General features: G+C 45.7%; 1 long non-coding RNA gene across 1 annotated transcript in view; it reads left to right on the top strand.

Moving 5' to 3' along the window:
- Nucleotides 1-25,643, top strand: part of LOC130544124 (uncharacterized) — a 37,103-nt gene extending 11,460 nt beyond the window's left edge. Inside the window, exon 2 of the long non-coding RNA XR_008960133.1 lies at nt 23,067-25,643. This is a non-coding gene — a long non-coding RNA (uncharacterized LOC130544124). The remainder of the gene's footprint in view (nt 1-23,066) is intronic.
- Nucleotides 25,644-26,451: the final 808 nt, after the last annotated feature.

Genomic DNA, 26,451 nt, shown 5'->3' with positions numbered 1-26,451 from the left:
GGCCAATAAGCACACGTAAAGTCGGTCAGCATCATTAGTCAGTAGGGAAATGCAAATCAAAGCCACAATGAGATATCCCTTCCAATCCACTAAGATGGCAATAATAATAATAATAATAATAATAATAATAATAATAATAATAGAGGCGCTTGGGTGGTGCAGTCAGTTGAGTGTCCGACTCTTGGTTTCAGCTCGGGTCATGATCTTGGGGTTGTGGGATTGAGCCCCATGTCAGCTCCAGGCTCAACCAGAGATCTCAATATCTGCTTGAGATTCTCTCTCTTCCTTACCCTCTGTCCCTCCCACTCATGCTCTCTCTCAAATAAATAGTAAATAAATCTTTTAAAAAATAATAATAAAAGAGAAATAAGTGTTGGTGAGGATGTTGAGAAATTGAAACGCTCAAACACTATTGATGGGGATGTATAATGACACAGCCATTGTGGAAATCATTTGGGGAGTACCTCAAGTAGTTAGAGAGTTATTTTAGAAGTCCAGCAATTCCACTCCTAGGTACTCAGGAGAATCGTAAACATTTACTCGCACAAAAACTTGTACATAAATGTCCATTGAAGCATTATTCATAATAGAAGAGAGAAACAACCCGAAAGTCCATGAGTGGATGAACGGAATAAAACAAATACGGGAAGGGATACACAATGGAATACTATTCAGTCATAAAGAGGAATGAAGGATACATTTTTTTAAAAGGTTTTATTTATTTCCTTGACAGAGAGCGAGCGAGCAAGCACAAACAGGGGGAGCCGCAGAGGGAGAGGGAGAAGCAGGCTTCCCGCTGAGCAGGGAGCCTGATGTGGGACTTGATCCCAGGACACTGGGATCATGATGTGAGCCGAAGGCAGATGCTTAACCCAATGAGCCAGCCAGGCGCCCAAAAGCACTGATATGTTATAACACGGATGGACCCTGAAAACATTATGCCGAATGAAAGAATCCAGATATGAAAACAGCATATTACATGGCCCCACATATATGAAATATCCAGTACAGGCCAATATGTAGAGACAGGAAGTAAATTTAATGGTTGCCTAGGGCTGGGGAAGGGGAGAATTGGGAGTGACCATTAGTAGGTATGGAGTTTCCTTTTGGGTGATGAAAATGTTCAATTAGATAGTGGCAATGGGGGAGGGAGTTAAGATGGCGGGGGAGTAGGGGACCCCTTTTTCAGCCGGTCCCCTGAGTCGAGCTGGATAGGTACCAGACCAGCCTAAATAACCACGGAATCAGCCTGAGACGCAGGAAGATGCATCTGGATCTCTACAAATGAACATCTCCAGTGCGAGTATTGAGATAAATAAATAAAATCTTTAAAGAAGAAGCCCACATCCCTAAGATCCCTATAAAACAAGGGGCACGGCCTGGGACCCAGTCAATAATTTGGGCTCTGGACAACCCCGCAACCTCTCCTCATCAGAATGACAAGAAGGAGAAGCCTCCCCCAGCAAAGAAAAGACAGTGAGTCTGTGGCCTCTGCCACAGAAATAATGGATATGGATGTAACCAAAGTATCAGAAATGGAATTCAGAGTAACGATGGTCAAAATGATGAGCAGAATTGAAAAAAGTATTAATGAAAAGGTTACTGAGAATATAGAATCCCTAAGGACAGAAATGAGAGCGAATCTGACAGAAATTAAAAATTCTATGAGCCAAATGCAGGCAAAACTAGAGGCTCTGACGGCCAGGGTCACTGAAGCAGAGGAAAGGGTTAGTGAATTGGAGGATGGGTTAATAGAGGAAAAATACAAAATAGAAGCCGCTCTTAAAAAAATCCACGCCCACGAATGTAGGTTATGGGAGATTACTGACTCAATGAAACGATCCAATGTTAGAATCATCGGCATCCCCGAGGGGGTGGAGAAAAACAGAGGTCTAGAAGAGATGTTTGAACAAATTGTAGCTGAAAACTTCCCTATTCTAGCAAGGGAAACAAACATTCGTGTCCAAGAGGCAGAGAGGACCCCTCCCAAGCTCAACCACGACAAACCTACGCCACGTCACGTCATAGTGCAATTCGCAAATATTAGATCCAAGGATACAGTATTGAAAGCGGCCAGGGCAAAGAAATTTCTCACGTACCAAGGCAAAGCATCAGAATTACGTCAGACCTGTCTACACAGACCTGGAATGAGAGAAAGCGTTGGGGGAGCATATTTAAAGCTCTTTCAGAGAAAAACATGCAGCCAGGGATCCTTTATCCAGCAAGGCTGTCATTCAGAATTGATGGAGAAATAAAGACCTTCCAGAATCGCCAGTCATTGACCAATTTTGTCACCACGAAACCAGCCCTACAGGAGATATTACGGGGGGTTCTATAAAAGTAAAAAGGCCCCAAGAGTGATACAGAACAGAAAGTCACAGCCAATACAAACAAAGACTTTACTGGCAACATGGCATCATTAAAAGCATATCTCTCAGTACTCAGTCTTAATATTAATGGCTTAAATTCTCCCATAAAACGCCACAGGGTTGCAGATTGGATAAAAAGAAATGACCCATCCATTTGCTGTCTACAAGAGACTCGTTTCGAACCCAAAGATGCATTCAGACTGAGAGTAAGGGGATGGAGTACCATCTTTCACGCACATGGACCTCAAAAGAAAGCTGGGGTAGCAACTCTCATATCAGATAAATTAGATTTTAAACTACAGACTATAGTTAGAGATGTAGAAGGGCACTATATTATTCTTAAAGGAAGTATTCAACAAGTGGATATGACAATTATAAATATATATGCCCCCAACAGGGGAGCAGCAAGATACACAAGCCAACTCTTAACCAGAATAAAGAGACATATAAATAAAAATACATTAATATTAGGGGACCTCAACACTCCACTATCAGAAATAGACAGAACACCCTGGCAAAAACTAAGCAAAGAATCAAAGGCTTTGAATGTCATACTCGACAGGTTGGACCTCATAGATATATATAGAACACTACACCCCAGAACCAAAGAATACTCATTCTATTCTAATGCCCATGGAACATTCTCAAGAATAGACCATGTTCTGGGACACAAAACAGGTCTCAACCGATACCAAAAGATTGAAATTATCCCCTGCATATTCTCAGACCACAACGCTCTGAAATTGGAACTCAACCACAAGGAAAAATTTGGAAGAAACTCAAACACTTGGAGACTAAGAACCATCCTGCTCAGGAATGACTCGATAAACCAGGAAATCAAAAATCAAATTAAACAATTTATGGAGACCAATGAGAATGAAAATACAACAGTCCAAAACCTATGGGATACTGCAAAGGCAGTCCTAAGGGGGAAATACATAGCCATCCAAGCCTCACTCAAAAGAATAGAAAAATCTAAAATGCAGTTTTTATATTCTCACCTCAAGAAGCTGGAACAGCAACAGAGGGACAGGCCTAATCCACGCACGAGGAAGCAGTTGACCAAAATTAGAGCAGAAATCAATCAAGCAGAAACCAGAAGTACAGTAGAGCAGATCAACAGGACTAGAAGCTGGTTCTTAGAGAGAATCAATAAAATTGACAGACCACTGGCAACACTTATCCAAAAGAAAAGAGAAAGGACCCAGATTATTAAAATTATGAATGAAAAAGGAGAGGTCACCACGAACACCATTGAAATTGGAAGGATTATTAGAAATTTTTATCAACAGCTATATGCCAATAAACTAAGCAATCTGGAAGAGATGGAATGCTTCCTGGAAACCTATAAACTACCAAGATTGAAACCGGAAGAAATTGATTTCTTAAACAGGCCAATTAATTATGAAGAAATTGAGTCAGTGATAAACAACCTTCCAAATAACAAAACTCCAGGCCCGGACAGTTTTCCTGGGGAATTCTACCAAACATTTAAAGAAGAAATAATACCTATTCTCCTAAAGCTATTTCAAAAAATAGAAACAGAAGGAAAGCTACCAAACTCATTCTATGAGGCCAATATTACCTTGATCCCCAAACCAGGCAAAGACCCCCTCAAAAAGGAGAATTACAGACCGATTTCCCTAATGAATATGGATGCCAAAATCCTCAACAAGATACTTGCTAATAGAATCCAACAGTTCATTAAAAGGATTATCCATCACGATCAAGTGGGATTCATACCTGGGATGCAAGCGTGGTTCAATATTTGCAAATCAATCAGTGTGATACATCATATCAACAAGAAAAGACTCAGGAACCATATGATCCTCTCAATCGATGCCGAAAAAGCATTTGACAAAATACAGCATCCTTTCCTGATTAAAACCCTTCAGAGTGTAGGAATAGAAGGTACATTTCTCAATCTCATAAAAGCCATCTATGAAAAGCCTACTGCAAATATTATTCTCAATGGGGAAAAGCTGGAAGCCTTTCCCTTAAGATCAGGAACACGACAAGGATGCCCACTCTCGCCACTATTATTCAACATAGTACTAGAAGTCCTTGCAACAGCAATCAGACGACAAAAAGGGATCAAAGGTATTCAAATCGGCAAAGAAGAAGTCAAAATGTCTCTCTTCACAGATGACATGATACTCTATATGGAAAACCCAAAAGAAGCCACTCCCAAACTATTAGAAGTTATAGAGCAATTCAGTAACGTGGCGGGATACAAAATCAATGCTCAGAAATCAGTTGCATTTCTGTACACGAATAACGAGACCGAAGAAAGAGAAATTAGGGAATCCATCCCATTTACAATAGCACCAAAAACCATACGTTACCTTGGAATTAACTTAACCAGAGACGTAAAGGACCTATATTCTAGAAACTATAAATCACTCTTGAAAGACATTGAGGAAGACATAAAAAGATGGAAAGATATTCCATGCTCATGAATCGGAAGAATTAACATAGTTAAAATGTCCATGCTACCCAGAGCAATCTACACTTTCAATGCTATCCCGATCAAAATACCGAGGACATTTTTCAAAGAACTGGAACAAATTGTCCTTAAATTTGTATGGAACCAGAAAAGGCCCCGAATCTCCAAGGAACTGTTGAAAAGGAAAAACAAAGCTGGGGGCATCACAATGCCGGATTTCGAGCTGTACTACAAAGCTGTGATCACAAAGACAGCATGGTACTGGCACAAAAACAGACACATAGACCAATGGAACAGAATAGAGAGCCCAGAAATGGACCCTCGGCTCTTTGGGCAACTAATATTTGATAAAGCAGGAAAAAACATCCGGTGGGAAAAAGACAGTCTCTTCAATAAATGGTGCTGGGAAAATTGGACAGCTACATGCAAAAGAATGAAACTTGACCACTATCTCACACCATACACAAAAATAAACTCCAAATGGATGAAAGACCTCGATGTGAGACAGGAATCCATCAAAATTCTAGAGGAGAACATAGGCAGCAACCTCTACGACATCGGCCAAAGCAACCTTTTTCATGATACATCCCCAAAGGCAAGAGAAACAAAAGATAAAATGAATTTATGGGACTTCATCAAGATTAAAAGTTTCTGCACAGCCAAGGAAACAGTCAGAAAAACTAAGAGGCAGCCCACGGAATGGGAGAATATATTTGCAAATGACACTACAGATAAAGGACTGGTATCCAAGATCTACAAAGAACTTCTCAAACTCAATACACGAGAAACAAATAAACAAATCAAAAAATGGGCAGAAGATATGAACAGACACTTTTCCAATGATGACATACAAATGGCTAACAGACACATGAAAAAATGTTCAAAATCATTAGCCATCAAGGAAATTCAAATCAAAACCACACTGAGATACCACCTTATGCCAGTTAGAATGGCAAAAATAGACAAGGCAAGAAACAACAATTGTTGGAGAGGATGTGGAGAAAGGGGATCCCTCCTACATTGTTGGTGGGAATGCAAGTTGGTACAGCCACTCTGGAAAACAGTGTGGAGGTCCCTTAAAAAGTTAAAAATTGAGCTACCCTATGATCCAGCCATTGCACTACTGGGTGTTTACCCCAAAGATACAGACGTAGTGAAGAGAAGGGCCACATGCACCCCAATGTTCATAGCAGCAATGTCCACAATAGCTAAATCGTGGAAGGAGCCGAGATGCCCTTCAACAGATGACTGGATTAAGAAGATGTGGTCCATATATACAATGGAATATTACTCAGCTATCAGAAAGAACGAGTTCTCAACATTTGCTGCAACATGGACGGCACTGGAGGAGATAATGCTAAGTGAAATAAGTCAAGCAGAGAAAGACAACTATCATATGATTTCTCTCATCTATGGAACATAAGAACTAGGATGATCAGTAGGGGAAGAAAGGGATAAAGAAAGGGGGGTAATCAGAAGGGGAAATGAAACATGAGAGACTATGGACTATGAGAAACAAACTGAGGGCCTCAGAGGGGAGGGGGGTGGGGGAATGGGATAGACCGGTGATGGGTAGTAAGGAGGGCATGTATTGCATGGTGCACTGGGTGTTATACACAACTAATGAATCATCGAGCCTTACATCGGAAACCGGGGATGTACTGTATGGTGACTAACATAATAAAATAAAAAATCATTATAAAAAAAAAAAGAAAAAAGAAAAAAAATAGATAGTGGCAATGATTGCACAACACTGTAAACGTACTAAAAACTATTGAATCGCATGCTTTAAAATGGTAAATTTTATGTCATATGAATTTTACCTCAAAACGACAAAAACAAAAACAAAGACTGCCCAGACAGGTCAGCATCCTGAATCTCTCTAGCCAATCAGGAGAGAGAACCTGATTGGTCCAGGTAGGATCAGGTGCCCAGGCTGGGCCACAGGGTCACAGAGACCAAGCAGGGCTGAGGGGGATTCACCCTTTCGTGTGGGGACACAGTGTTGAGCAGAGACGGGTATGGGCTGGGCAGTTGTCCTGAAAGATGTCTACTTTAAGTATAAAAAAAAAAAAAACAGCATTAAAGAGAATTTTAGGAAAAAAAAAACCTCCCATAATTTGAGCATCTTAATTACGACAGTCTTTATTTCTGCAAATCCTTCCAGTATTTGTCCACAGGCCAACATATTTTTCTGAGTTGTAATCACTGTGTTTGTGCTGTTTATTTCCTGTTTTTTTCACTTCCCATCATATCACAAACATTTCCTTCGTTTCTAAATCACCTTCATAATTATCCTTTTTAATGGCTGCATAACATTCAATTGAGTTGATGTACCATAATGTCTTAATCACTTTGCCATTTCTGGATATTTACATGGTTTCTAATTTTTTTCTATTATGTATGTATCAATTACACTGCAGGAAAGACTTCCATGCATACTGATTTTTTTTTTTTTTTACTGGAGCTGCCCAAATTACTTAAAAAGACCAAATAGGATAAATCTCCCCAGGAAAAGGCAAAGTAACCGAAGGGCCTAGAAAGAAAAGAGACTCATCAAGTCAAGGATGCTAGCTGGGAATGCTGCCACGGTTCCGAGACCCCGTCTCCCTCAGGGGAAGCCTCTGTTCTCTCACCCCTGCTGTGCTTATGCCCCTCTCCCCTCAGCCCGCTCCCTGAAGTTGTCTGTGCGAGAAACATGCTAATGGAGAGTCATCGCTTCATTTGGGCTGTATCTGAGTGTTTGCTGTTCCACTGTACCATAAACATCTTTAGACATGTCTCTTGGTCCTGGAGCACACGTCCAAGGGTGTGTCTAGGCGACGCACAGCCGTGACACGGTAGATATTGGGGATGGATCATTCTTTGGATGGGGGGGGGCTGTCCTCTGCTTTGTGGGATTTCAGCAGCCTCTCTCGCCTCCACCCGCTAGATGCCAGTAGCGCACGCCGTTGGGACCACCAGATGTTTCCAAACACTGCCACTGTCCCCTGGGGGACAAAACTGCCCTCCCACTGTGGAGACCCACCGCCATCGACTGGCGTTTCTCAAACTCTGCTAGGCTTTAGAATCACCTGGGGGAGTTTTGCAAATACCCAGGTCCAGACTGCAGCACGTCCACTTAAATCAGCACCCGGGGCACGCGGTGAGCGCCAGTGCCCGCACTGCCTGGAATCACCTGAGAGCTTTAAAACACATACGGATGCCCAGGCCACGCGCCCAGAGGTTCCAATTTAATTGGGCTGGAGGAGGGCCCAGGCATTGGGCTTTTTAAAAGCAAAGACTTCAGTGAACCTGACACGCAGCCACACCGGAAACCACTGCGGCCAACGCCTGTGAGTGGAACTGCCAGGCCGCAGGGTCTCGCTACACTAAGTAACGGCCAGCTGTTTCCCACCATGTTTTCACACACATCTGCCTTCCTCCCCCCATCCTTGCCTCCAACACGGAGCTCGGGGAGGGCAGGACCCGTGTCTCGCTCATTCTCCCATTCCTGCGGCCTAACCCCGCCCCTGGCACAGCAGCCGCTTCATGGACGTTATGTCTGTTCGTGGTTGAACGACTGGAAACGGGCTGTCATTTGGTTGCGATGTAAAAACACCTTGTTGGCGCAGCCAACGGGCAAAGCGGCAGAACTACAGTGAGCGGGGACGGAGTCCTGCACACACTCCCCAGAGTCAGGCTGAGAAAGGTGGTCGGGATCAGCACCTTCGACTCTTTGAAGATGCTGCATTCTGACGACTGGGCAACTGCAGGCACCGTAAGTGTGCCTGCAGTTGCGTCTGAAGGGGCGCCAGGAAGCAGAGGCGCAGGGCGCTAGGAAAGAGGAGTCAGAGCTTTGATGGGGAGGCCTGAGCAAAGAGAAGTGAACAGAGAAGGGAGGGAAGGGACCCCGCTACTATTCCGTGGTCGGCAGAGGGATGTCACCCCTAAACATGTCCGAGTCCTACTCCCTGGAACCTGTGATCATGTTAGGTTATCCTGGAGTTATCCTGATGGAAGGGGGAGGCAGGAACGTCAGAGCTGGAGAGAGATTTGAAGGTGCTACGGAGGAAGACGGAGGAGGGGCCACAGACTAAGGACTAGTGGGAGCCTCCAGGAACTGGAAAGATGGGATTCTCCCCAGGAGCCTCCAGAAGGGAGGAGGCCTGCCTGTCAACAGCGTGATTTTAGTCCAGTGACAACAGGGCTGGACTTCAGACTTCCAGAACCTTCAGAGGATGAGCCCGCGTCACGTTAAGCCAGGAACTTTGTGGTCTTTTTTAGAGCAGCCGCGGGAAACTTACATACCTTCCAAGGTTTGCTTTGTTCGGGGCAAAAGGAAATGCAATGGGAAAAATATGCTTTGTATCAACCGCTGGCCTCCGTTAAGAACAGCTAATCCTTGGTATTGAACTTACTAGGTGCCAGACACTGGCCTACGCGATCGCATAAACTCGTTCCTTTAGCTCTCACAAAGCTCTGAGAGATAGGCTCTTTCTCTGCGTTTTTACTGAGGAGGTAAACCGAGGCACAGGGAGGTTACATAACTTGCCCAAGGTTACCCAGGCAGTCTGGCTTCCGTGTCCAGGTGACATAGTGCCCCGCTTGTGATTGGTTACTCAAAGGTCCGTTTCTTGGACTAATTCCAGGCCTTCTAGGTATGTGGTGGGACACAACCACAGGGCAGCAGGGCTGAGAGGAGCGGGCTTGTGTTCCTGTAGTCCAAATAAGCCTCCGCATCAGGCAGGGGAGGGGTCAAGTGATGCTTCTGTCTTATGAGCTGTGAGACTCCAGGCAGGTTACCTAACTTCTCTGAGCTTTAGCTTCTTTGCTGGGAAACAACTCAACTCTACCTTACAGGGTTGACATTTCAGGGACACGATGAAAAGTACGAGAAAGCACTCAGTAATTGCATTTCCACTTCTTGTCCCTACCCGGTTCTACGAAGCAGGACAGTGGTTAAGTGGCGAAGACAGAGGACGCGGAGTCCGAGGTCCCGTGTTCAAATCCTCAGCCACCACTGTTTACAGTGGCCAGAGGCAAGGTACTTCACCTCCCTGGCCTCCACTTCCTCATCTGTAAAATGGGTGTGGTGGCGACAGCACCTTCACAGAGCACTAGCAGAAACTGATTGGGGTACTGTGTGTAATGTCCTTGGCACAGCGCTGGAGACTCCAGAACTCAGCGGGTGTTAGTCCTTCTGCTTGCCTCACAGGGAGGAGCGGGAGGAGGAAGTAGAAGCAGGGACCCTGAGGGAAGGGCTGAGGGGGACAGGGGCAGGCACGGAGCCTGAGATCCAGGCATTTCCAAGAGCTGGCGCTTCCGCCAAGCCTGCAGGGACAGCCCCCAGCTTACACTGTGGTCACGCAAAGTGGGAGAGAGAAAGGGAGGAGGGGGAGAGACAGACAGACAGACAGAGCAGCTGCCCAGAGGCTCCTCTGCTCCTGTCCTGCTTTAATTCCCTGCAAGGCACATGGCAGGTCTGGTGATCGTGCTGCCATGTGAAAAATATCAGGTTACAAAACACTGTTACACCACGCTTCTATTTTTATTTCTTAAAAAGAACTTGAAAAAAAGTTCATCAAAATGTTGATAGCAGTTATTTCTGGGTGATGACTTTTCTTTTCCTTTTTTTAAAAACTATCTTTTAAATATATTTTTCAGTTGCCTGAATTTTTTTGCCTGAAATTAAAAAAAAATATTACAATGAGCATGCATGACTTTTAATAATAAGAAAAAGTCCTATTTTCCCCATTTCCATTTTGGATGGAAAAGAAGAACCTATATTTATCTAGCTCATAACGTGTGCATCTTCGAGAAAGCTGTTTCCTCCTTCATGAGATGGGATCTGATGCCATGAACATTTGGAGAGCATCTACCGTGTGCCAGCTCTTGGCCCTGGTGTGACAAGGACGAATAAAGCAAGCTCCCGCTTCCAGAGAGCTCAGAGTGCCCGAGCCGCCACTCCTGGTGTTTATAAAAACGTCTCATGTTTTCTGCCTTAATAACTGTATTAAATATAATTCAATCTCTTCTTGATAATTCAGTGTTCTCACCAAGACCCGAGTTATAGTGAAATACTTTGTGGAAGATCAATTCCTATGTCATGGCGTGGCTGGCGTGTTCCCAGGGTGTCTGCAGCACATGGGGTCACTTACCCCCGGACTAAGTGGCCTTAGTAATCACAACGGTGGTGTTCGCACCGGAGCTCTGACTACATGCAGGGGAGCCGCTAAGCCTTTCACACGCTTGATCTCATTTAATTCTCAGACGGCCTCATGAAGGAGGGGCTCAGTTTCCCCATTTTACAGATGAGAAAACTGAGATTCGGAGAGGTTATGTAATTTGCCTGAGGTCACACAGCTGGTCAGGGGATGTGCCAGGATTTGAACGCATTCCAGCTGATTCCAAGGCATGAGACATTTCCCTCCATGCTGAACCACTCTTCCGTGCTCACAATACTTGCCCTGGGCTGCCCCGGGATGTCTGTTCCCAAGACAGCGGGAAGGACAACTCCTGTCCTCCTGCTGGTCCAGCATCTAGCCGACCCCCACCAAGGGCCGGGGCCCGAGGCTCCTCCCCTGGAGGCTGAGTGGGCCTGTGGGCCACTGCCACTGGGGTCACTGCCTGGAAAGGAATGTGGAGCAACCGAAACCACTTTCTAATCAAATTGTGGTGAGGATCCATTCTAAGACACCCTGCAAATATTTGTTGGTTAGAGAAATAGAAGGCGCTTCTGAGACCTGGGATTTAGTTCATCAGACTATGAAACTCAGAATTATGAAGCCTCTAATGTCAAAGAAACAGGATTTTCATGCGGTACCGGCTCCCGACCAGTGTCTACCTTCCGATGCGTGTACGGAGGTGACGCCGGGAGAGAAAAGCTGTCCTTGCATCTCCTTGCCCCCACCCGCCCCCATCAAGTCACAGCCACGATCTCTTTAAAAAGGAAGGGACACAAAGAAAAAGAAAGGAAGGGAAAAGGGGAAAAGAGGCACGGGGGCAGTCCTGAGCCCAGGCCCGGGAGTGAGGAGCCCGATGCCAGCCTTCTGACGAGGCGCACGGCCAGGGCCGCCTGCTGTCAGGGACGCCCTCCATCTGCTGGGCTCAGGGTCCCCATCTGCATATGCACAATAACACCAGCACCTCCCTTAATGGGTTGTTGTGGGGATTCAACGAGATAGGAGATATTAGGGGATATAAAATGAGATATACAAGTGAGTTTTATTGCCTTAAAGTACTTCGCACTCGGAAGCTAAAATTACTACGAAGAGGCGTTTATTCTCTTGCTGTAAGGTCGCTTGTCATACAGCTTAGAAAGCAAACATGGGAGTGGAAATGGAGATTCTGAGCTGTGCACTCCGGGGTCTGAATCCCATTATTACTGATGTAAACCCAGCTTGGCTGGAAGCGCTGCTGGCAGAGTCCTGCTCAAGCTGAGCCCATGCAACCCGCACGACCCAGCAGCTCCCTCCCAGGTAAAGGCCAAACAGAAGCGCTTACAGATAGCCCCCGAAAGACGTGTACTGGAATGTTCGTAGCAGCCCAAGTTTTAACACCTGGGCACTTCCCAAACGTCCGTAATGCTGGTTTTCTATCGTTACATGACCGATCGCAGCAAAATGAGTACCTTCAGCTGACGTACATCTTGTATCCCACAGTCTCCGAGAATCAGGAATTTGGGGATGGACCTTGCTTCAGAACCCTGCCAAGCTGCTATCTAGGTGTCTGCTAGGCAGCAGCCTCATTTCTAAGCTCAACTGGGAAGGGTTCGCTTCCAAGCTCATGTGGTTGTGGGCAGAATTTACATCTTGGACTGTCAAACGCAGGGCCTGAGTTTCTGGCTGGCTGTCGGCTGGAGGCCATCCCTAGTCACTGCAGGCTGCCCTAGGCCACAGGTCCTCGGCTTGCCACGTGGGCCTCCCCAAAATGCCACTTCTTCATCAAAGCCGGCAAGGGGGAGAGTCTCCTTGCAAAGTGGGGGTCATCGTGCTCTGTAACGTAATCATGGAAGTGAATTCCATTACCCTCGCTGTATTCTATTGGCTACAATCACATCACACACCCTGCCCACTACCGAAGGGAGGGGACCACACTGAGGTGTGAACACCAGGAGGTGGGCATCATGGGACCATCTTTGAGTCTGTCCACCACATCGATGGTGGGATGCGTAAATAAGGCGTGGACTATCACACCATGAAATACTCTCCAGTAACGAGAACGAGCAACCTCAAGCCCATCCACAGTGTGGGCCAATCTGCAAACATCGTATGAAGTGGAAGGAGCCAGTCGCTAAGAGGACAGGCTGTGAGATTCCATTACACTAAAGGTCAGGAATTGCCAACACCAAGCTCTGCTGTTAGAAGCCAGGATGGTCGTTCCTCGGGGGTGGGAGCTGAGATATATGGGAGGTGAGGGGGAAGTAATGTTCTGTTTCTTCCTCTGGATGCTGGTTACAGGGGTGTGTGTTCTCTTCTCTGTACATACATCATGCATCAGAAGTTTTAAAATAACTGACCCAAGAAGAAGTGGAAAACCTCAGGAGCCATGGATGACACTGAAATGACAGGAAAGAAACTATCACCATTCCCTACTCTCCCTGTCCTCTCCTCCCCCAAGGCACGTTGAACTCAGTTCTCCAAGTCTTCATGGGTCATATAATTCTTCCCCAGCTTAATGGTCGGTGGTAGTATGCTGCTGTGATCACAATCAGATTTGCCCTCCAAACCGCGTCCTACATGACCCTTCGTGTTCTGACCCATCTGGTTCCATCATTTTGTCTCCTGCCGCTCCCCCCTTGCTCTGAGGCCCCAGTCACAGTTGGCATCTCTCAGCCCCTCTGGTGTGCCAGGCTCTTTCCACTTTCTGACCTCTGGGCATTTGCACAGGCTCTCCTCATTCTTCAGCTGGCTGGCCCCCTCCCGGGGCTGCCTCTCCGAGAGGTGGATCCCCACCAGCGTGACCTCCGTCGCCCTCCCCCCCACTCATGCCTTCCTTCCTCTGTCCCAGCCTTTGCTTCCATCATAGCACCCCTCACAAATAGATACTTAGTGATTTATTTTTAATTGATTTTTGTTTCTCTCCTCCCCACGAAGATGCAAGCCCCCCGAGAGCAGGGACCCCACGTGCCTTGCTGTTAGGCCAGGGTCTGCGCGGAGCTGAGCCCAGAGCAGGTGCTGGGGGAGCAGCGGCATGGGGCCCCCTCGCATCACCCGCTCACATGCGCTGTGACAGAGGAAGCCCAGCGGCTCAGCAGCGCTCAACTCTGTTTCCAGATTCGCAGGCTGACATGTAGCTCTGATCCAATCAGCAAAGGCCAGAGAAGCTGAGGTGTGAGGCGCCTTCTGAAGGCCGTGCGAGTGGATGCAGGAAGGGCTCCAGGGGCACCCCCAGAACGTCCCACTGTGCACGGCCTACATCAGCTCCTTGCCCACCCGTTCAGCTTGGGTTTCTCTGGTGAAACCAACATTGTGGGCACGTCTTCTCTTCGAGGGAGGCAACAACGGGTGGCTGGCGTCATGTGCCGGAGACACAGGCGAGGTGCTGTCACCACGGGTTGGGACCGCAGTCGGCTGAATGGACAGTTCTGACAGGCGCGGGGCAAAGAGAAACAGATCTGCTCCTTGTAACTGAAATTTAATCCCAGCTGCGGGCTTTTCCAGAACGGAGCGACAAATGGCAGAAGAGAAAAGGAAAACAAGCAATCCCACCACAGAGCGCAGTCTCTGTTCTTGAGGACACCCTCTGTGTTTTCAGCTGCCAAAGCACAGGGCCGCCCCAAGTGAGGGCAACAGTTCGGTCACCACTGGGGGTGCGCGGCTGCCAGACGGATTGTTGTCAAACCGTAAACTACTGCATCACTCTCCTGCTCCAGGCTTGTCAACACCCTCGGTCACTCAAAACAGACTTTTCAGCAGTGGTTCAAAGCTGTAGCATTTTGGGTTTGCAGGCGTTGTGAGTTACATCCCAAATAATTTGGTACTTACTGTGAAAAGTTAAAATATGGCTCTTTGCAGATGACTTAAATATTTTTTAAATTGGAAATTTCTAAGAGAGACATGTATTTATCAAACGAAAAGAGCAGGGAGCACTGATCTATGGTGACAAAAGGCGGAACAGTGGTTACATCTGCGGGGAGCGTGTATTCACTGGGAAGGGAGTACTTGGGGGTGTTGGAAAAGTTCTGCATTTCCTTTTTTTTTTTTAATAAAGATTTTTAAAATGTACTAGAGAGAGAGCACTAGCGGGGGTGGGTGAGGGAGGGGCAGAGGGAGATGCAGACCCCCTCTGAGCAGGGAGCCTGATATGGGGCTCAATCCCAGGATCCAGGGATCATGACCTGAACCAAAGGCAGGCGGGTGACCAACTGAGCCGCCCAGGCACCCTGAGTTCTGCACTTCTATCAGAGTAGATTACAGAGACGTTAATCTATGTAAAAGCCATACAACCGTACCCTTAGAATGTATGCTCTGTAGCCCGATCAAAATCACGGGTTTGAAGTTATTCACGTGTTAATCATCACATCACTCTCGCTTGCCTTCTGAGAAACCCCCCGGGGGGTTGAGATGAAGGAGGGGAGAAGGTAGAGCTTGTGTGTTTGGAATTGCACAAAAGTGGAGTGCCCCCCGAGGCTGCTGTGACTGCGGAAACACCAAACACCGCTGAGTCCCTCTGTTAAACAATTCCAAATCAGGATCTGGAGAAAGCAGGCCCCCTCCCTGGAGCCCTTTATGATGTGGCCCCTCCTTACTGCAGGACGCCATCACTCCCCATCACCACCCCCCACCCCCGAACTGTAAAAGAGTAAATTTCTGTTTAAACTGCTAACCACTAAGTTTGTGATCATTTGTTACAGTGGACACGGGAAACTAACACGGGGATTCTGATTATTGCTTTAATAATATTGTGGTCATTTCCCATGGCTCTTCTTTCCCTTTTTTCTGTCGACCTTCGACGACACACCCATATGCCAAACTCAACTCAAAATGGATTAAAGACTGGGGTGGAAAGGTTAAAACTCTAATACTCCTAGAAGAAAACCCAGAGAAAAAGCTTCTTGACGTTGATCTCGGTGACGATTTCATGGATGTAACACTAAACGTCCAGGCACCAAAAGCAAAAATAGACAAGTGGGACTACATCAAATGAAAAAGTTCCTGCCCAGCACAGGAAACAATCAACAAAGTGGAGAGTCAACTTCTGCGGTGGGAGAAAATATTTGCAAACCATATATCCAATAAGTGGTTAATACCCCCCCATAACTCAATAGCAAAAAACCAAATAACCTGAATTAAAAACGGTCAAAGGACTTGAATAGACATTTCTCCAAAGACGATGTACAAATGGCCACCAGATACATGACAAAGTGCTCCACATCACCATCACTGGGGAGATGCAAATCCAAGCCACAATGAGCTACGACTCCACACCTGTGAGAAGGGCTACTATCCACAAGCCAAGAGATGGTAAGTGTTGGCGAGGATGAGGAGAAACTGGAGCCCTCGGCACTGCAGGTGGGACTGCAGACACTATGGAACACAGTATGGAGGTCCTTCAACAAATTAGAAGAATTACCATATGATCCAGCAATTTCATTTCTGGGTATATTTCCCCCCCCAGACTAAACGGAGATCTCAAAGAGGTACCTGCACTCCCATGCTCAGTGCAGTGCTGTTCCTTATACCCAAGGTATGGGAATAAGCCAAACTGAGGCACGTAATGGGGAAATTCCGGGTAATTGCAGGCAGAACAAAAGACGGGAGCTGAGTTTGACACCTGACAGAGTGTTTGCCACAATTGAGTAAACCCTGTGATAGCTTTGCGGTTTCTCTTGTCCACACGCATCCTGCTGTTGTGCAAGCCCATGCCAGGCATGCGCACAAAGTCCCAGTTAGCCTGCAAATGACCGAGAACGAGCCCTCCACTGTGGGGCTGGAAGACTCCTGTTAGATCTGGACTCTAGATGGAGCCTTCGCAAGAGAAAAATCAGACTGCGCCCGCACAGAGTAACTAGCATAGAGCATGCGCAATGATATGCAGAGTTCCTGGAAGTCCCCGCCCACTCCCAGAACCCAACATGAATATTCCATCCCTTTATTATGACTACAAAGCAGAACCCCACATCTCCCCGTGGGACTTAGATCCCTCACTGGGCCCCCACTCCCCCTTCCAGTGGGTACTTTCCCTTTTGCAATAAAGCTGCTTCTGCTCTGTTTTATTCTGACTCATCCCGGAATCCTTTCTCAGTCCAAAGTCAAGAACCCGGCATCGGCTGGTGATCGACGGGGCCCAGGAACCCCTCCAGTCTCTGGTATCAAAATATCCACAGACAGAGGAATGAATAAAGAAAAGGTAGTACACGCATACAACAGAGCATTATTCAGCCTTAAAGAAAGAAGGAGATCCTGCCACTTGCAACAAAACGGATGCGCCTGGAGCACATTAAGCGAAGTTAAATATGCCAAACACAGAAGAACAAATACTGCATGATTCCATTTATATACAGTATCTAAAATAATCAAACTCATAGAAGCAGAACGCAGACTGATGGTTACCAGGGGCTGAAGGAGAAGGGGAAATGGGAAGTTCCTTTTCAACTATATGGAGTTTCAGTTATACAAGGCGAGTAAGTTCTAGAGCTCTGCTGTATAACATAAGGCCTGTAGTTAACAATTCTGTAGCGTGCTCTGAATTCGTTAAGAGGTCGATCTCACGTTAAGTGTTTTTATCACAGAAGACAATGAAATAAACAAATGGGATGCAAAGAACTGTTTGGAGATGACGGATATGTTTATTAACCTGATTGTGGTGATGGTTCCGGGACGTATGTATACGTCCCAATTCATCAACTGTATGCAGTAAATATGCACAGTTCTTTCTACATCAATTATACTTTGTTAAAGCTGAACATAGAGGAAGATACAGATTTTTTGAGCTTGAAAATCTCCCTTTTCCTGCCGAATCCTCCTAAGGGGACAAATTTGATGCCCGCACCTCCATTTGTCCACCACCTGCCCTCCTTCATTTAGAATTCAGCCAAATTCTCCTGGGAAAGCCATATGTATCAGACTCACTGGGATAGGCAGGAGTGGGGTGTGGGGTTGCGAGGGCTCTAACCAGGCCCCACTGCAGGCTTCCTCTTTCTAATTCTTGGGAGATGGGCAAGGAGTACAATGATCTCCATTTTTCTTATAAAAAGCCAGTACCCTGGAAGATTCTTACATACACAGAAGTTCAAAAACCACAGGCTTGAATGCAAAACACATCTCCTATTCAATTATTATTTGTTCTATTAAAAAAACAAAATTCAGTCAGTCATCATCGAAGAAATGCAAATCAAAAAAACCATAATGAGGTATCACCTCACACCTGTCAGAATGGCTAAAATCAAAAACACACGAGACAACAGGTGTTGGCGAGGATGTGGAGAAAAAGGAACCCCTGTGCACTGCTGGTAGGAATGCAAAGCAGGGCAGCCACCCTGGGGAACAGGATGGGGAGAATCCTCAAAAAATTAAAAAGAGAAGTACCATTTGATCCAGTAATCACACTACTGGATATTTATCCAAAGAATACAAAAACTAATTAGGAAGGATATATGTACCCCTGTGATTACTGCAGCATTATTTACAATAGCCAAGCTATGGAAGCAGCCCAAGTGTCCATCAGACTGATGAAGGGATAGAGAAGATATGGTATATACAGACAATGGAGTACCACTCAGCCATCAGACAGAATGAAATAATGCCATTCGCAGCGATGCGGATGGAACGAGAGAGTACAATGCTAAGCAAAATAAGTCAGTCAGAGAAAGACAAATACCCTATGATTTCACTCGTACGTGGAATTTAAAAAAACAAAATGAACGAAGAAAAAAAGAGAGAGATCGAAAAATACACTCTTAACTATAGACAACTGATGGTTACCAGAGGGGAGGTTGGTGGGGGATGGGTGAAATAGGTGATGGGGATTAAGACCACACTTATCGTGGGTCCCCTGGCTGGCTCAGCTGGTGGAGAATGTGACTCTTGATCTCTGGGGTCGCGAGTTAGAGCCCCATGTTGGGCATAGAGATTACTTTAAAAAAAAAGTGCACATATGGTGAGCACTAAGTCATACATAGAATTGTTGAATTACTATATTGTACATCTGAAACTAATACTGTATGTTGATTAAACTGGAATTAAAATAGAATAAACAAATCTCAACTGAGTAAAGTGACAATCTAATGGGCTTTATGAAGCAATTCATGAATCAGGCAGCATCCCTTCTAGCAAGTACAGAGATGCTCGGAGGAGTTCGACAAAATGGAAAGTTTTTATGGGTTAGAGGGTCAGGCAAGGAAGTGATTAGCTAAAGAAAAAGAAAGGACATCTTTTGTGGGGGAAGGGACTGGCAGGATTTTTATCATGTGGTTACCTCTCCAGTGCTGATCAGGAAATTTCAGAGGGACTGTTAACAGGTCATATTCCTGGGAGAGACTGAAACCATAACTCAGTCTTGGTGCCTGTTCTGTTGGGGGTGGTGGTGGGGGGGAATGACTCCTTTTAGGACTTGTTTCTGTCTTAAATTTTAAAACACTTCTTAATAAAGACTGTAGCAAAATCTACAAGTCCCAGCAGAGGGAGATGTTACTGCATGAAAGAAAAAGTCTTTGGCAGCAAACCGGGGTTTGACAAGCCCCACTTTCCAGAGCAGGAAAATGAAGATGTTTCCTTTGGACGATGTCCACCTGTGAATGGGTTTCTCCACCACGCACTCTCTTCGAGATCTCCAATGAGAATCAAGGCACTTTGCAGAACAAATATGGCTGATTGTGTTTACGTTCTGTGAATCTCGGAAATTGTCAAAGCACACGGCTGTTAAATTAGGGAGATCTTTGTTTTCAAGGAAATTATTTTGACACCCATTGCCCGGTCAAGGATGCGTTTGGTTCTAAGTTGGTTGATTTATCAATGTCATGCTTGGCACTGCTTTCAGGAAGCTGGGAATGAAGCTGTATGTCTGTTAATCCCTAAATGAAACCATGAAATTTGTGCAAAGTGGTGTTTACTCTTGGACTCGACTTGCTCTCATGTTTCTGCATATTTACCAGTGAGGTTTTCTCCATGGATGCAGAATTGCACGGATGGAAATTCTGACCCCACGGGGGGGAGAGAAACTGACATTTCCTAGTGGAGCTCTTGTGCAAGCCATTTATACACGGTGGCCTTTCGTCCTCCCCGCCACCCTGCAACGTCTAGATTAGCTTCTCTTTTTTTAAAGAATGTAACTCTGCATCAGAGGAGCAGGAAATTTGTTCAGGTCATACAGGCAGAAGTGCCTGCACCCAGATCTGAACCTGGGTCTGGCTGACTCCATAGACAGCAAAATATCATCTCAACTTCCTGTTACTTAAACAGGAGGAGTTATTACTGTTAGCCAAAAGAGCAGAAATGTGACAAAAGAAATACCACATGCACTAGCTAAAGATGGGGTCCAGCGCCCCTCAAAGCACAGCCTTGACAGTGAGCTTGTGGAGACTGCCCTGCTAGCAGCTTCCACACCCAGTCTGACCCTGGCTGGCACAATTTCTTTCTTCCTTGGGTCATTTTTACAGTTCTTGCTCAAGGTCTATGTGGCAGGCAGGACAATGGCCCCTGAAGATGACCGCATCCTAATCTCCAGAACCCGTGACTATGAGACCTTATGCGGCAAAAGGGACTTTGAAATGAGGACCTTGAATGGGGAGATTATCCAGGTGGGGCCAACTTCATCACAACGGTCCTTGTCAAAGCGAGGCAGGAGGGGCGTCTGCTGGCTCAGTTAAGCTTCTGACTCTTGGTTTTGGCTCCGGTCATGACCTCAGCGTCTGGAGATCAAACTATGCGTAGGGCTCCGTGCTCAGCGGGGAGTCTGCTTGAGATTCTTTCCCTCTGCCCTTCCCCCCGCTTGCGTGCTCGCTGTCTCTAAAATAAATAAATAAAACTTAAAAAAAAAAAAGAAAAGCAAGGCAGGAGGAACAGTCAGAGAAGGTGGTGTGACACGGGAGCCCTGGGACACAGGTGACCTGTAGAAGCTAGAAAGGCAAGGAAGTGATTTACCCTCAGAGCCTCTGTAAGGATCTCAGTCCTGCTGATTTTAGCCTCGGAGACCCATTTTGGACTTCTGACTTCCAGGAAAACATTAACTGAGTATTGTTTTATGCTATTAAGGTCATGGCACTTTTTGCAGCAGCCATAGGAAACTGCTAAAGTCTCCAAGTGTTTTTGACCAAATATACCACCAGTAAGAAAGTTCGGAGTGTACAGATGCAGGCATATTATAAAGCGATTGTCTTTCTCTGATTGACTTACTTCGCTTAGCATAACACCCTCTAGTTCCATCCCCATTGTTGCAAATGGCAAGATTTCATTTTTTTGATGGCTGAGTGATATTCCAGGGTGTGTGTGTGTGTGTGTGTGTGTGTGTGTACACCCCCCCATCTTCTTTATCCATTCATCTGTGGATGGACATCTGGGCTCTTTCTATAGTTTGGCTACTGTGGACAGTGCTGTGAGCACTTTCATAGACGATACATTTAAAATGGTTTATTTTTGGGGGAAAAGTGACATCATAATGAAAACCTTTCCCCAAATACTCTCTCCATAGCAGGAGGTTCTTTAGAAAAGCAATCCCCTTCTTGCCTGTATGAAGAATGCAATCTTTATGTGACAGACTGATAGGCCTATTCTCTTCATATTATTTGCGGGGTTATATATTCCTCAGAACTATTTGTCATTACAGAAAACTTAAGCACGTTTAAATGACTGTGATTTTGTTTTTGTTTTTATTTTATTTTTTTAAAGATTTTGTTTATTTGACAGAGAGAGAGACAGCCAGCGAGAGAGGAAACACAAGCAGGGGGAGTGGGAGAGGAAGAAGCAGGCTCCCAGCGGAGGAGCCTGATGTGGGGCTCGATCCCAGAACGCCGGGATCACGCCCTGAGCTGAAGGCAGACGCTTAACGACTGAGCCACCCAGGCGCCCCTGTTTTTATTTTTTGAAAGTGTTTATTTGTAAGACAGAGAGAGGGAGCACAAGCAGGGGGAGCAGCAGAGGGAGTGGGAGAGGGAGAAGCGGTCTCCTTGCTGAGCAGGGAGCCCGACGCGGGGCTTGATCCCAGGACCCTGGGATCATGATGTGAGCAGAAGGCAGACACTTAACCGACTGAGCCACCCAGGTTCCCCTGTCATTTTTGTTTTTAAACAAGTGTAACGTCTTTAAGTTCAACGACTCTTCTCTGGCCTCTGCCACAGGGTTCTCCCCGCATCTGTGAGGGTTCTCCCCATGTCTGTGAGGGTTCTCCCTGTCTCATTATGAGCTCTGGCTTTCCCAGGGTCACCTACACCCATGACATCTAGGGGCACTAAGGTGTGTTGTACTTCTGACTTCAGCAATTTCTCTTCTTTCCTTGCCCTCTTCCCCTCTTCTCCTTTTCTGACCTTGGGTAGAGAGCTGGGTGCAGCATACTCTGCTATTCACAGCACGCTGGCATCGCTGGCTCCCCCACGATCTCTCACGGACAGTAAATACTCCCTTGTGGTCCCCATAGGTCACTCCCATTTCTCTAGTTCACCAAGCAACACTTCTCCTATTTAATGTGGGGTTTTCGGGGTATGTGTCCTTGGAAAATATAGATCATTGTCTTATGTAATGTATTTTTAATGCACATCAATGGTATTATGTTAAATCTCATTACTTTTTTCATCGAGCATCTGTTAAGTCCATTCACATTGCTGTGTGTACATCTGCACTGTTCCCTCGAACGCTCTGCCATGGTCAGAAACCCCATATTTTTTTCCCTTCCCTCCCAGCAACGGGCATTCAGCTTGCCTGACTCATTGCCACCACAAGAAATGACACATAGGACAGCCTTGTACCTGTCTCTTTATAAAGCTGTGTGAGCCCTTCTTTGACATACAGACCCGAGGGCAGCGTTGCTGGCTATCGGGCACACTTAACAAAGAGCTTGTTTTCTCCTCCCCAGAGTAGCTACACGGCCGTTCTGCTGACGGGACGGGGGGCCCACTGTACCCACATCCTTGCCAACACTTGGCATTATTCAGCTTTCTAATTTTGTCAGTCCAGTAGGTGTAAAATGCTTTCTCGTTTTAATTTCCAGGATCACTAATGAATTGGGACATCTTTTCAGATGCTTGTCAGCTTTCCAGGTTTCCTCATTTATAAGTTACCTGCTGATGTTGTTTGTCCATTTTCCTATTGGGATTACTCTTTTCTTCCTGCTTTCAGGAGGTCTGCAAAGAGTCTCAAGAGCGTCCCTCCCAGTGGCTCCTGACCACGTGTGATCACCGCGTGCTTGAAATACGGCTGGTACAAAGCGACGTGCGCTGCCTAGTCTAAAACGTGCTAATGATTTTGAAGGCTCTACACGACAAAGAGAAAGCAAAGTTCTCCATAATTTTTATATTAATTGCATGTAGAAAGGATATTCTAGATACATTGGGTTAAATAAATTATCACACGGATTTATTTTTATGTTTTTAAATGTGGTTGTAGAAAACTTAAAATTATGTAAGGGGCTGCATTATATTTCCAGTAAAAGTACAGCACTGGATATCAAGCCCTCATACATTTCAGACGTTCTAAACGTCTTTTCCCCGTTCTGTCCTTTTTTTTTTTTTTTATCAACTTTATTCACAGTGTCCTTTATTTTTGAAAAAGTCTTAATTTTGATCTAGTCAAGCTTATTGATTTTGTTGCCTTGTGGTTGACCCTTTGAAATGCGTTTTGAGAATTCCATCCCCTGTCCTGGCTCACAACGGTATTTTAAGTTTTTTTCTCTCTCTTGTAACTCCTCGGTTCACGGGAGACCACTTTTATGTAAGGCTTTCTGTGGGGATCTTATCTAGTGAGTTTTCCTTATGCCATGCAGTAAGCAATTCGTGGTGCTACTTTTATTGTTTGAAATTCTTACCCACGCCCACGCGTGCACACGCGTCTGAGTGTTCCTGCTTCATGATTAATCCTTACACCACCCTTCCACAGACATTATTCTCACAAGAACAGACTATTGAGAACATGTACTCCCTGGTACAGCGCTCACTTAATGGCTCACAAAAATTGGTCTTTTGTGCCTTTCCTCACTGAAACAGAATCAAGCAAATACCATTAGTTAATGACATCGTGGTTTTGCTTTTTTTTTTTTTAATCTGTGGTCTCATCCAGTTGCACAGAAAACCTCCCACAGAACCTACTTTCTTCTAATTCCAGTTTGTCCAGATCTTCAGTGTTTTCTAGGCCGTTTCCAGTGGCAATGCTGACAGAGATGGATTTTACATTTTGCATTTTCCTTTATATTGTTTTCCCCATTTTTATGGTAGTAGGAAGAATGAGCATTTCCCCAATGGCACGTGTCTCTTCTTTCACTAAGACATCTCAAAAGAGGCTTTTCTATATTTATGATTCTATTCAGTACAATTTTTTTAAAAGATTTTATTTATTTATTCGACAGAGATAGAGACAGCCAGCGAGAGAGGGAACACAGCAGGGGGAGTGGGAGAGGAAGAAGCAGGCTCATAGCGGAGGAGCCTGATGTGGGGCTCGATCCCATAACGCCGGGATCACGCCCTGAGCCGAAGGCAGACGCTTAACTGCTGTGCCACCCAAGCGCCCCAATATTCAGTATAATTTTTTAAAGCACGAGACTGAGTACTGTCTGATTTTACACACTGCTGAAGAAAAAGTATGGGGTTTCGTCTTCATGTCCTGGAGGTTTGGTTTTTTTTCCAAGGTCTCGTTAATCACGGCAGCTTTGATCTCATTAGCTATTAGGACTGGTCTAAGAGTGGGTAGGCTTAGAAAGGGGTCCACTGTGCTGACATACTGGCCACGTCTCCTTCCCCCCATTAGCATCTTGATCTGATTTGGATGACTCACCCCCTTCACATGGGGTTTCCCTGCCACTGACACCAGCCCGGCTCACCTGGGCACATGACCCAGGCCCAGCCAATCAGCCTATTCCATCCTCCTGGCCTTGATTGGCTCACTGACGGGCATGTGACTGAGTCCTGGCCAATGAGACTCGGTTCTAGGGTTTTACTGGAATATTAGGAAAGAGAAGCTTCTCTTCCCTTGGGGACACAAACCTGGACCGCCAGGGAAGAGAGTCTGCCCAAAAACCCAGCAGGCCTGATGGTGTAGCTTGAGTCGCCTACCCTCCATGATATGAGCCATTTGTTTATGGCTGTTTGGGTTCTTTATGGTCGTTTTAAAGCTAAAGAAAATCAGAGGACCCATTACACCCTAGTCTTTAAGGCTGTTTCTTTTTATTTCTTTTTAAGATTTTATTTATTTATTTGAGAGAGAGAGTACACAAGAATGGGGGGAGGGGCAGAGGGAGAAGCAGACGCCCCACTGAGCAGGGAGCTGGAAGGTGGACTCAGTCCAGGACCCTGGGCTCATGACCTGAGCCGAAGGCAGACTCTTCACGGACTGAGCCACCCAGGCGCCCCCTTAAGGCTGTTTCTTAAATATAAAAGTGAAGGCATCCTTCACATCCTCTACTCTCTTAAGCTGGAGCTGATGGCATCAACCAGGAGTTCACCAGCTTCGCGCCCACCTCTCAAACTATGTTAAATAGTTAGCCATCCTGTATTGCATACTTGACATTCACTAAGAGGGTAAATCTTCACTGTTCTTATCCACCCCCCCCCCCCACCAAAATGTTACTCAGTGATGGATACATCAGCTAGCTTGATCATGGCAATAGTGTCACCATGCAGGCGTGTCAAAACGGCCACGGTGTGCATCTTCAGTATACACAACTTACGGTTGTCAGTAATACCTCAATAAAGCTGATAAAATATATAATACTGTGGTAAGACTACTCGCCTCTGATTTCTGATCTATGCAGATGTTCTGGGAAAAGGGCGGAAATGCCAACTCAGCAACCTTCTGTGAAGCTAATTACCCAGAGAACTGTGTGTTAGAAAACAGTGACGCTGGCATTACAAGGGAAGCACAGAGCCCCACACCTGACAGGATCTCACAGATTCTGATTTGGAGCCTTATAATCAGAGGACGTGTGTCATCCTAACAGAAATTCATGCTCCTGTACAGTTTCAGGGCAAAACTCCTTAGAAAAAGGCTGCAAGTTTCTTTTAAAATTAACACTCACCCCACCCTGCAACCAAACAATTCCATCCCTGTATTTTTACGCAGGGGAAATGAAAACGTGTTTACACAAAGATGTGTATACCAATGTTCCCCACAGCTTTATTCACGATGGTCCCAAACTGGAAACAACTTCAAAGTCTAGCAACAGGAGAAAGAAGGTGGTTGTTGTTGTTGTTTTTAAGAAGTGATATATTCAGATGATGAAATACTACTCAGCAATGAAAACGGATGGACTCCTAACAAACGATCTGATGAAGAAATGGGCAAAGTAACCAAGAAGACATTTTCCCAAAGACGACAGGTGAACGGCTAACTGGTACCTGAAAAGATGTGCAATCTCCCTAATCACCAGGGAAATGGGAGTCAAAAGCACCATGAGATGTCCCCTCACGCCTGTCAGAATGGCCACCAGCAAAAGAACAAGAGATAACAAGTGTTGGCAGCGTGTGGAGAAAAGGGAACCCTCTTGCATTGCTGGTGGGAATGCGCACTGGTGCAG

Source organism: Ursus arctos, unplaced genomic scaffold, assembly GCF_023065955.2.
Source record: "Ursus arctos isolate Adak ecotype North America unplaced genomic scaffold, UrsArc2.0 scaffold_19, whole genome shotgun sequence".
NCBI classification, from domain to species: Eukaryota; Metazoa; Chordata; class Mammalia; order Carnivora; family Ursidae; genus Ursus; species Ursus arctos.
This window is presented reverse-complemented; position numbering and strand designations above follow the sequence as displayed.